Source organism: Lissotriton helveticus, chromosome 8 (assembly GCF_964261635.1).
Source record: "Lissotriton helveticus chromosome 8, aLisHel1.1, whole genome shotgun sequence".
NCBI lineage: Eukaryota > Metazoa > Chordata > Amphibia > Caudata > Salamandridae > Lissotriton > Lissotriton helveticus.
The window spans coordinates 749,889,557-749,901,846 of NC_136069.1; positions in this window are offsets into that span (position 1 = coordinate 749,889,557).

Consider the following 12,290-nt stretch of genomic DNA (forward strand, 5'->3'; position numbering starts at 1 on the left):
GTCTGTGTTTAGGTTTGTGCCCGTTGGTTTCTAGCTGCACCTGTATATGTGAGTACGTTGGGTGCTTCTGTATACCTTCCTGTTTATGTGTGTGTCTTTATACATACATTTGTGTCGGTGTCTGTGTCACTGTGTGTTCATCTATTTTTTTCAGTATACATCACTGTGCAGGCATTGTGAACACGTGGCAGTGAATAGTGCATTGATGGGAAGAGGGTATTTAAAATACTCGGCGCAAGTACAGCTGAAGGCAATGACTGCAGGCAGTGGCAAGTAGACAATTACACTTAGAAGTGGCATGTATGGCGCATAGCAGAGGTGGTGGCGAGTAGACCATTACCCTTACAGGTGGCATGTATGGAACATAGCCGGGGGAAACATTGAGTAGCCTGTGCGTGTGTATATGTCTGTCTCTGTGTATGTTTGTTTGCCAGAGTGTGTCTCTGTCTTTGTGTCTCTTTTTTTACAGCTGCCCCTGTATATGTGAGTACATTTTGTGCCTAACTATACGTTCCTCTTTAGACAGGGGCATATACACAGAAGAACATGCAAACACAGACCTAATGTAGTCCACATTAGAACAAACATAACCAAAAGTAACATTTGCATGCGTATTTTGCGCTCGCATAGTCCCTCACACCAACATTCTTTTCACCGTGCAATAATAACAATTGTAAAACACATAGTATTTCTCATAATAAGTGCTCCCACGTCTCCGTGAGTCGCAGTACGCCCGTCCTGTAGCTAGAACGGGAAGACCCTAATGATGAAGCATGACATCAGATGAGTACTTGGTGTGTGAGGGTTATCCTACAAACACACTGTCTTTTTGAACATTGCAATTCTGTGTCATCCTCTGTGCACGTTTATGTTTCGAAGTCTGTGTTTGTGTCCGTTGGTTTCTAGCTGCACCTGTATATGTGAGCACGTTGGGTGCTTCAGTATACCTTCCTGTTTATGTGTGTGTCTTTATACATACATTTGTGTCGGTGTCTGTGTCACTGTGTGTTCATCTATTTTTTTCAGTACACATCAATGTGCAGGCATTGTGAACACATGACAGTGAATAGTGCATTGATGGTAAGAGGGTATTTAAAATACTCGGCGCAAGTACAGCTGAAGGTAATGACTGCAGGCAGTGGCAAGTAGACAAATACACTTAGAAGTGGCATGGATGGCGCATAGCAGAGGTGGTGGCGAGTAGACCATTACCCTTACAGGTGGCATGTACGGAACATAGCCGGGGGAAACATTGAGTAGCCTGTGCGTGTTTATAAGTCTGCCTCTGTGTATGTTTGTTTGCCAGAGTGTGTCTCTGTCTTTGCGTCTCTTTTTTTATAGCTGCCCCTGTATATGTGTACATTGTGTGCCTGACTATACGTTCCTCTTTAGACAGGGGCATATACACAGAAGAACATGCAAACACAGACCTAATGTAGTCCACATTAGAACAAACATAACCAAAAGTAACATTTGCATGCTTATTTTGCGCTCGAATAGTCCCTCACACCAACATTCTTTTCACCGTGCAATAATAACAATTGTAAAACACATAGTATTTCTCATAATAAGTGCTTCCACGTCTCCGTGAGTCGCAGTACGCCCCGTCCTGTAGCTAGAATGGGAAGACCCCAATGATGAAGCATGACATCAAATGAGTACTTGGTGTGTGAGGGGTATCCTACATACACACTGTGTCTTTTTGAACATTGCACTTCTGTGTCAGCCTCTGTGTACGTTTATGTTTCAGAGTCTGTGTTTAGGTTTGTGTCCGTTGGTTTCTAGCTGCACCTGTATATGTGAGTACGTTGGGTGCTTCTGTATACTTTCCTGTTTATGTGTGTGTCTTTGTACATACATTTGTGTCGGTGTCTGTGTCACTGTGTGTTCATCTATTTTTTTCAGTATACATCACTGTGCAGGCATTGTGAACACGTGGCAGTGAATAGTGCATCGATGGGAAGAGGGTATTTAAAATACTCGGCACAAGTACAGCTGAAGGTAATGACTGCAGGTAGTGGCAAGTAGACAATTACACTTAGAAGTGGCATGTATGGCACATAGCAGAGGAGATGGCGAGTAGACCATTACCCTTACAGCTCGCATGTATGGAACATAGCCGGGGAAACATTGAGTAGTCTCTGCGTGTGTATATGTCTGCCTCTGTGTATGTTTTTTTGTCAGAGTGTGTCTCTGTCTTTGTGTCTCTTTTTTTATAGCTGCCCCTGTATATGTGAGTACATTTTGTGCCTGACTATACGTTCCTCTTTAGATAGGGGCATATACAGAGAAGAACATGCAAACACAGACCTAATGTAGTCCACATTAGAACAAACATAACCAAAAGTAACATTTGCATTCTTATTTTGCGCTCGCATAGTCCCTCACACCAACATTCTTTTCACCGTGCAACAATAACAATTGTAAAACACATAGGGGCATATTACCAAGCAATAGCGATAACTATCGCTATTGCTTGGTTAGAGACAAAAATTTAACGCAGAGCTGCGGCGATTTTTATCGCAGATAAACCTTGGTATTACCAAGGTTTATCGCAAATGCGATAAAAAACGGCCGCAATGCATGAATATCGCTGAAAAGTCCGCGATATTCATGTATTACCGAGCTAATGCTCTTAGCCATGTTATCCACCTCCCATTGGATAACATGGCTAAGAACTGCTCAGGGCAGGTGTTAGCTTTTGGAGATATTCGCGCCTAGCGCGAATATCTCCCAAAGTTGGTAATAGGAGATAGCGTTGTTAGCGACTGTTTCCAGTCGCTAACATCTTGGCACGCCCACTTTGTATGTCATTAGTGATAAATATCACTGACATGCAAAGTGGGGCCCAAGATGGTCGCTATCTCCTACTAGCTGTCGCTAACTGGTGTTAGCGACAGCTAGGTAATAGGGAGATAATTTTATCTCCGCTTTCTTGGCTTTTAAATCCAAAAAAGCGGAGATAAACCCCCTTGATAATATGCCCCATAGTATTTGTCATAATTTTTGCTCCCACGTCTCCGTGAGTCGCAGTACGCCCCGTCCTGTAGCTAGAACGGGAAGACCCCAATGATGAAGCATGACATCAAATGAGTACTTGGTGTGTGAGGGGTATCCTACAAACACACTGTGTCTTTTTGAACATTGCACTTCTGTGATCCAAGATCCAGAGTCAGCACAAGTCCGGAGAGGAATGAGACCACAACAGGTCTACCCAGCCGGCCCCGGTTCTAGATGGAGCTGAATGCCCGTTTGTTCCAGGTGCAGATGTAATGTATCTCTACTATCTACAAAAGGGGTGAGTTATCCACTCCAATAAGATTAGGAGCCATAATAGGCTCTTATATAGATTTTTTGATCCTGACTAAAGCCTTTAGAGGTACCAGAAGGCTGAAACATGTTGATCACATTCACCAGTGCGTAAGGCTACTAACTAGGCCTGCAAACACACGCCACTGATTTTAATTTCCTACACCTATGATTCAGGTATAAGGAATTTTAACACTTTCACTCACCAGAGCACAGCATAACTCTTTTTATTCCTATTTCTGGCCACTACTGTGAAATCAGTTGGTCTTCCTCCATGTGGAGGTCAGCATAACAAAGGAAAAGAACCAATGATATTGCTGTTGCGACACTGAATGGCGGAGAAGCAAGATATACCGCCTGACGCCTGTGTTTGCATCTGAGGGTTTTTTACAAAGGTGGTTCCTTCCACGTTATCAAAGACCCTGGAAATACAGGACAAGTGGTTCATTCTCCCCCTGATTATTTATTCGAGCCTGAGGAAGCTGAATTAACTATAATTTCTTTTCCCTCACCATTGATTTTTGAACAAATCAAAGTAGCCATGCCCCACAAAGACATACAACACATACAAATAAAACAAAATAATGCAATTAAAAATATAAAAACAGAGTACAACTCCCACAACACACCTGACAGCCAAATTCCACTTGGACACACCCACACAGCTGAGTATAAAACCACCTCCTTCACTGACCACAATCCTTTGCAACACTTCAGAAGAGAAAGCCATACACCACATCTGACAGTAGAGGCAAAAGAGCACAGCACACACACACATCCACCACCACCATCACTACCACCATCACACCAGCACCAACAACCCCCAGCACACAACACACCTCACACACCAACACCACAACTGCCACCCACACACCTGTACCCACAAACACTTCAACCACCACACACCATGACATCACAGAAAATGCCCAAATTCACAGAGAGTGGGTTGACAGTCATGGTCAATGAGATAGTGAGAGTAGAGCCACAACTGTTTGGTAGCCTGGTCCAACAGACACCATTAGCCACGAGGACACAAATGTGGGAAAGGATAGTACAAAGGGTCAATGCAGTAGGGACCGCCCCATGATCCAAGAAGGAGATCATGAAGCGGTGGCATGATCTCAAGAGGGTTGTCAAAGAGAAGAGGAGCAAGAACTGGGAGCTGGTGAGCGTGACTGGCAGTGGCCCTCCCATCCCACAGAAAACATTCACACCATGGGAGGAGAAGGTGCTTGCCATACTGCAATCTGAGAGTCTCACATGAGTAGCCGGGGGAACGGAGGCTGGTAAGTACAAACAAATGGCAACCAACACACTGAGAAGTACTTCCTTGCACAACCCAAACACCATTACACTGTCCACCCTCACCCAACAGGTAGCTAGCCATCTTGCTTAGGAGGCCTGTATGGGGGAGGGTGGTCTCTACAACAACTCACACCATACCCCCTGTACCACAGCCTACCAAGATGGATCCCTCCCCAACACCACCCAGAAGCATGTGTCAGCCATTGCACTGTTCACCCTCACCTAACAGGTAGGTAGCTATCTTGCTTGTGATGTCTGTCTGTTGGTGGGAGGCCTGCATTAAAACGTGGTGTTTTATCAAGGCCTACCAGTAAGCTTGCTTTGGGGATACTACACGCATTTGGTTTAGGTGCCTTGACACCCATTGGGCTAAGTAGCGCTATATAAATCAGGTTTCATTCATTCATTCATTCATTCATTACCACTCCCACCATGCCCCCTGTCCCACACCCCAGCAGCATGGAGGCCTCCCCCACTCAGGAGCATGTGTCAGCCATTGCACTGTTCACCCTCACCTAACAGGTAGGTAGCTATCTTGCTTGTGATGTCTGTCTTTTGGAGGGAGGCCTGCACTACCACTCCCACCATGCCCCCTGTCCCACACTCCAGCAGCATGGAAGCCTCCCCCACCCAGGAGCATGTGTCAGCCATTACACTGTCTACCCTCACCTAACAGGTAGGTAGCCATCTTAACTCTTCCTGATGTGTGTGTGTGTGAGACCTGCATCCCTACAGACAGCAACAATTGCATGCAATGCATTGACACCTGACACGTATTAGTAAATGATGTTCCTCTGCACTATGAAATTACACACAGTGTTGCAATGAATAATACTAGTGGAGACTTCATAATTGTGTGGTGTACAGACAGTCGATGATACGCAGATGATACAATACTTGCACAGTGCCATTCCCCATCTAATCCACAGGTGATGAAGAACTTACTGCTGAGGACCACAACAACGACCAGCAGAGCCATTCTCCACCCCCGGTACATGGACTCGCAGATGTTGACTCCCAGGACAGTTTGGATGATGAGCTCCAGGCCGGCCCATCTGGTGTGCCACAGACCCACAGGTCCCAAGACCCCATCCTCCCCACCACCACGTCTGCTGCAACAACAACAGCACAGCAGACCCCTGCAGTCACAGCCTGTGCCTCCACCACCGCCATCACCAGTACCACCTGCAGCACCTTCCCTGTCCCAGGGGATGACCAGGCCACATCAACAACTGTGGAGGGCAGGGAAAGTGTGCGTGGACCCACAGTGGTGAGGCAACGGTCCATGGCAGCAGGGCAGGTGGGAGGGCCAGGGTCACCACTGGACCTCGGGAGGAGTGGACACCATCCCTGGATCACTTCACCAGAGTTGTTGAGGCATACCAAGATGTCCAGGGACAAAGTGGCTGGTCTGATGAACTATTAAGGGAGATCATCCTGCTCATGAGGTCCATCAACAACCGCCTTGGACAGATGATGGACCTCATGGGCCAGCAAGTGACATTGCAGAGGGATAGGCCTGTGTCCCAACCAACACCTCTGCCCCCTCCTGGTGTGCCAGAGGATGACAGTGCACCATCCTTCCCTGTGCCAACATAGAGGGGTGAGTCCTCTGATGCCGCTGGCCAGTCAGCAGGTCCCCCACCGCCTAAAAGATCAAGGGGGCGTCCAAAAAAGAGCCTGGGAGTCCCCGGGGCAAAGCACCTGCCACACTCCAGTCACTGAGCCAGCCCTGATGACAACCCTCTTCCCCACTGCATTGACTGTTTGGACTGTCTTTCCCCACATTTCCTTGGCAATGGCACTTGTCTGTTGGACTGGGTCACCACATCCATGTGGTGTCTACTCTTGCATCTCATCAACCATAACTGTCAACTCACTGCTCATTCCCCACCTTCATGTAAATATTCCCACACAAATCACATGTCCACTTTCCAAATAAAATACCTGACGCACCAGATTTTGTGCAGTATCGTTTTTAGTGCAATATTTACAGTGTTGACAATGTCCATGATGTGTTCAAATGATGTACAGTATGTAGGACAGGATTATTCTGAAGCACCTACGGTGACACAACAGAACAACAGTGTTAGACCTGTCTGGCTTTTTGCGTAGTCCCTCCAATTTATTATTTATTTTGTCCCCTTTTTGCCCTTCATACTTTTATTAATTTTTGTGTCCACTAGCTTTTTCAAGGTGTTGGTAAAGGGGATAGGTGTTCTTTCACCCTCATAGTTTTTCACCTCAGGCCTAGAGGCCTTTCCTGACAGGAAAATAGTTGGAGTCACAAAATGGTGGCTACCAACTGTCCCAACTGACAAACCTAGAATCTGTCCCATAGGATAGAGTAGGGCATTCCAGAACCTTCTGGTCCCTTCTGGACCTCTGAGGGTCAGCCTATAAAAGGCGGAATGCTGGTCAGCCATTTTGTCTTACCAGAAAGAGAGTCAGCTAGAGGACAAGCTGTAGCAGAAGGTGGGGGTAGGATAGTCAGAGGGTTGTCTTATTGATTCACCACCCTTCCTCCCTTGGGTTATTTGTCCTGACCCTGCTGCTTTGGATGGCTGGAGACCCTGGGCGCCTGACCAACCCCTAGTCTAGAAATACAGGGGGGTGAAAAGGAGAAGGAGACTGCAGCACTGCGGAGCGCAGTCCTCTGCCCAGTTGGAGAGACTTTGAAAGAGTGCCCCTTTATCACCAGCCTCTACCCAGCACCGGGGGTTAAAAAGTCCCTGAAAAGTGGTAGAGAATAGGAGCCTACATGTGAGGAGAACTAGTTTTATCCCCCATCTCCTTGAGTGGTAAAGCAGGCTAGTGCCTTGTGACCCTGTGGGTCCTTACCAGACACGCAGTTGGCAGATCGCCAATTCCCCTCTCGAGTCAGAGGAAGGAGAGGGGGCCGGATATCCAGTGAGCAGTGCCGGTTTCTAAGAGGCAGCGCTGATTTCGCCGTGTGCAGGACCCCGGACCGGCCGCGTTGTTGTGGTGGTGCCACTGATCTAGAGAGAGAGGGCTGGCTGAAGGAAGTCGGGCGCTATCGCGCATGCCCCAGGCGGATCCACTTCCCTTTTCCAGGAGGGGTCTTGGAGTAAGCAGGCCCGTGGGGAAGCCACTGTCAGCGGTAGCGTGGCCGAGGCAGACTCCGGTCTGGTGCCGCTAGTCACCCGCGCATGCGCGGAAACACCACTGCTGCCAGAGAGACGACGTGATCAAGCTGAGGAGAGATCGGTGAGAAAGTAGGCGGGAAGCGAGCACCGGCGCTTCCCCTCTCGTGAAACCCCCCTTTTCCTCTGCTAACGCTCTAACAAGGAGGAGCGGTGCCGAGCAGGGGAGGAGGGACAGCAACGAGCACCAGAGGAGGTTGGTTACCTCCCTCACTGTGGGACAGAGATACTGGCCTCAGGGGCCCCACGCATTGAGACCAAGTAAGGAGGTTATGCGAAGGGGGGGAAGTTGGAGGCCAGTGAGTCAACTACAAGGGAATCAGACTGCCGTGTGGCAAAACAAGGGATGAGCTAAGACTGGGGAATGATACCAAGCCTCTTTTAGGGAACTTTGAAGAATCCACTTTCCCCACAGGAGGTTTTCCCTCAGTGAACAAACTATCTTAAACCAATCTCTTTCCCTTACTGTGGCCAGAACTGGTGAGGAGCCTATATAGGGCCATTTAAGTGAAGTATAGAAGCTGCTTCTTTTGGGAGCTACTGTACTGTGATGTGATCTTTTAAAGCCAAATAGAGTGACTAATCTGACAATTTTTAGGAAGTTACAAATCCTATGACTGAATGTAAAAGCGTAGTGAATTGGAAAACTGATTAATGTAGAGATTTGGCAACTGTTAAAGTGTCTCTATTTTCATGACAAACTGTAATGTGTTAAACTGAAATTTTAAAAGACAAAAGAGCAAAAACTATTTTTATAAACAAGCTCATATTTTTCCAACATTGGTGTAGTGTCATTTTTGGGTGTTAATGCGTTAATTTACTGCTGGGTGGTTTGCCACCTTCACACATGTGCCTCTAGTATTTGTGACTTACCCTAGGCCAGGCTACCCTAGGTGACCTGACATCCCAGGTTCCAACAAGTTGGTGTCTAGCGGTGGGATCCTGACTGTGGTTGCAGCTACTCAGTAGTAATTGAACGTAATACACTAGCCTACACCAGGAGTTTTCTCCTAGCGGCCCTCCTAATTTGTCCTTTTGTTTTTCCAAATTTGTTCCTGGTGGTGGGGTGGAGGTGGCTTTAGGTTTCCCTTGCAACTCTAATTTCCTTGTGTGTATAACTTGGTATTGCCTATTGTAAAATGGAATTTGCACTAGAAAACCTAGATACCTATTCTGTGGCTCAGCTGAAAGATTTCTGCCAGAAAATGGGGGTATTTTTTAAGCATGGTGCCAAGAAGGGGGAACTCCAGACCAGTCTAAGGGCTTGTGTGGAGGCACACAAAGAAGGGAAGGAGGAGGATGAAGGGGCAGACTGGGACCCGGTTGTGGAGATAAATGGATTATTCCACTCGGAGGGGGAAAACCTACTCCCAGGACCAGGGTCCTACTCCAGGAAAGGCAGTAGTGTTTCCGGGGGAGGCTTAACCGAAGCAGAGCTCGCTGACAGGAGGGAAAAGAGGCAATTAAAATGGTAGTTGGCTAAGCTGGAGCAGGAGAAGGAAGAGAAGAGGATGGTTCATGAGTTCAGGTTGAAAGAGTTGGAACTCCAGGCCCTGCAACGGGGGCCTTCTCCTGTAATAAATGGTGGCAGCGAATCCAAAGAAACAGCCGGGGAGTCCAGACCCTATTTGCCAAAAGACCTTATTGCTAGCTTTAGTCAGGGAGATGACATAGCCAAGTGGTTGGCTGCCTACGAGGTCTCCTTAAGAGCCCATGGGGTGCAGGAGAAGCACTGGGGGGTGGTTTGTATAGGTACATGCCTCCTACTGGTCGGGACACCTTGCTGGCCCTGGAACCAGAGGAGCAAACCAACTACCCCATCATGAAGCTAGCATTGGTAAAGAAGTTTGGGCTTACCCCAGAAAGGTATCACCAGAAGTTCAGGGGGAGCCACAAGTTAAGCACTCAGAACTGGGTGGACTTCCTTGATTATGCACGAAAGGCATTAGAGGGCTGGGTCAAGGGCAGCGAGGTGAAGGACTATGAGGGGTTGTATGATCTATTTTTGAAAGAGCACCTCCTTGAGAAAGGCTTTCCCGAGCTGCGCCAACACCTAGTGGACAGCAAGCTAACCAATCCCGGAAGCTTGCAGAGGAGGCGGACATCTGGGCAAGTACCCGGGTGACCTCAAAGGGGACTGGAGGGGATTCCCAAAAGGCCGGACAGGGCGCCCCTCAGAAGAAGGAGGGAGGAGATAAAAAGAGGGAGTTCTCTAAAGGTCCCCAAAACAGTTTCCAAGGGAAGGGAACAGGTTTCACCCCTAAGGCAAATCCGCCCAGGAACCCTAATCCTGGCCAAAGCCAGCAGCCAAGGGTTCTCCACTGTTTTGAGTGTGGTGGTGTTGGACATTATAAGGGAGATGTCAGATGCCCAAAGAGACCACCCCCTCCCACCGGAGGAAAACCACCGGGAGTAGCTAGTGTAGCGCTCGGGGAGGAGTTGCCCTTAGATAAGGGGGGTGAGTGGGCGGGTGTCACCTTAGTGTCCCTGGGAGAACGGGAGATGGTTCCAAATATCCAGGTGCCCCCAAATACTGTTAAGTATGGGCAATGGGTCACCATCAATGGCCAGAGAGGGGAGGCTCCGAGAGATACAGGAGCCAGTATGACTATGGTGAGAAGTCGGCTGGTGTCTCCAGAGCAGGTGATTCCCAATGTACTCCACCCCGCCGCGATGGCTGATGGCAGAATGGGCCACTATCCAGTGGCTGAGGTTCCCTTTGAGTGGGAAGGGGTTGCAGGTTCACTTCGAGTTGCCGTAAGCCCTGTCGTGCCAGTTGATTGTCTGCTGGGGAATGACATGGAGCACAACACTTGGAGAGAGGTGGAATACCGGACGCACTCTGCGATGCTGGGTACACCTGACTGGGCCTGTGTGAGCACACGGTCTGCGACTACCCGAAAAGGGAGTTCGCCTGGGTTGGAGCCTGGAACAATGGCCCAACCCGCTGCCAAAAAGGTACAGACCCGGAGACAGGAAGAGCCTGCTTCGGCTTCCACGCCCCATGTGACAGATCGGCCACCGGCGGTGGTGGACCAGGAGTCCGTGGAGGGGGGAGTAGACTCTCTGGAGGATTTACCCATCCCTGCTGAGTGGCATGTGGAGGGAGGACCTACCAGAGAGGAATTCTGTAGGGGGCAGAGGGAGTGCCCTACCCTTGAGGGACTGAGGCGTCAGGCTGAAGCCCAGGCAGTAGGTGATGCTACGGGACACCACCATATTTACTGGGAGGATGGACTCCTCTACAGTGAACCCAAGGTACCCTTACCTGGCTCATCAAGGGCCTTGGTAGTCCCGCAGCAATACCGAGCCTTTCTGCTGGAATTGGCTCATGCAATACCCTTGGCAGGACACTTAGGCCAGGACAAGACCTTTGCTCGGCTTGTCCTCCACTTTTACTGGCCTCAGATGAAAGTGGCGTCCAACACTTACTGTCGGACATGTGTATCCTGCCAGGCCAGTGGGAAAACAGGGGTGAAGCTGAAAGCTCCCCTGGAACCATTTCCAGTCGTTAGCACCCCCTTTGAAAAGGTGGGCATCGACATTGTAGGGCCATTGGATCCACCAACAACAGCTGGTCACAGGTTTATCCTGGTTCTGGTGGATCATGCCACACGGTATCCAGAGGCCATTCCTCTGAGGACTATCACTGCACCTGTGGTGGCTAGGGCCCTGATGGGGATCTTTACCCGAGTGGGATTCCCCAAGGAAGTTGTGTCCGACAGGGGGACCAACTTTATGTCAGCTTACATGCGGGCGATGTGGAAGGAGTGTGGAGTGACTTACCGGTTCACCACTCCTTATCACCCCCAGTCGAATGGACTGGTAGAGAGGTTCAATAAGACCCTGAAGGGCATGATAAGAAGTCTGCCTGAGAGCCTACGGAGGAAATGGGACGTCCTCCTGCCCTGTTTGCTGTTTTCCTACCGAGAAGTGCAGCAGAAGGGAGTGGGCTTCAGCCCTTTTGAACTGTTGTACGGGCACCCTGTGCGTGGACCTCTCAGCCTGGTGAAGGATGGATGGGAAAAGTCTCCCAGAAAGCCTCCTCAGGATGTGGTGAGCTACATGCTGGCCTTCCGGAGCCAAATGGCCAAGTTGTGGAAGCAAGCTTCTGACAACTTGGAGGCCAGCCAGGCAGTAATGAAGGAATGGTACGATCACAATGCTCACCCGGTGGAAATGGAGCCTGGCCAGAAAGTGTGGGTGATGGAACCTGGAGAGCTAAGTGCCCTTCAGGATCGTTGGACAGGCCCATTTGAGGTATTGGAAAAGAAGGGTAAGGCCACTTACTTGGTGGATCTTAAGACCCCCTCGACAGCCCCTACGGGTGCTGCATGCCAATCGCCTCAAACCCCACCACGAGAGGCCAGAGGTCATCCTGATGATGGTGACTGATGGTGCCGAGGAAGCAGAAAGCGAGCCTCTCCCTGATCTCTTCTCATCTCAAGAGAAGGATGGGTCGGTGGAGGGAGTGATTCTCTCCCCATCCCTAACTCCTGAGCAGCGAGAGGA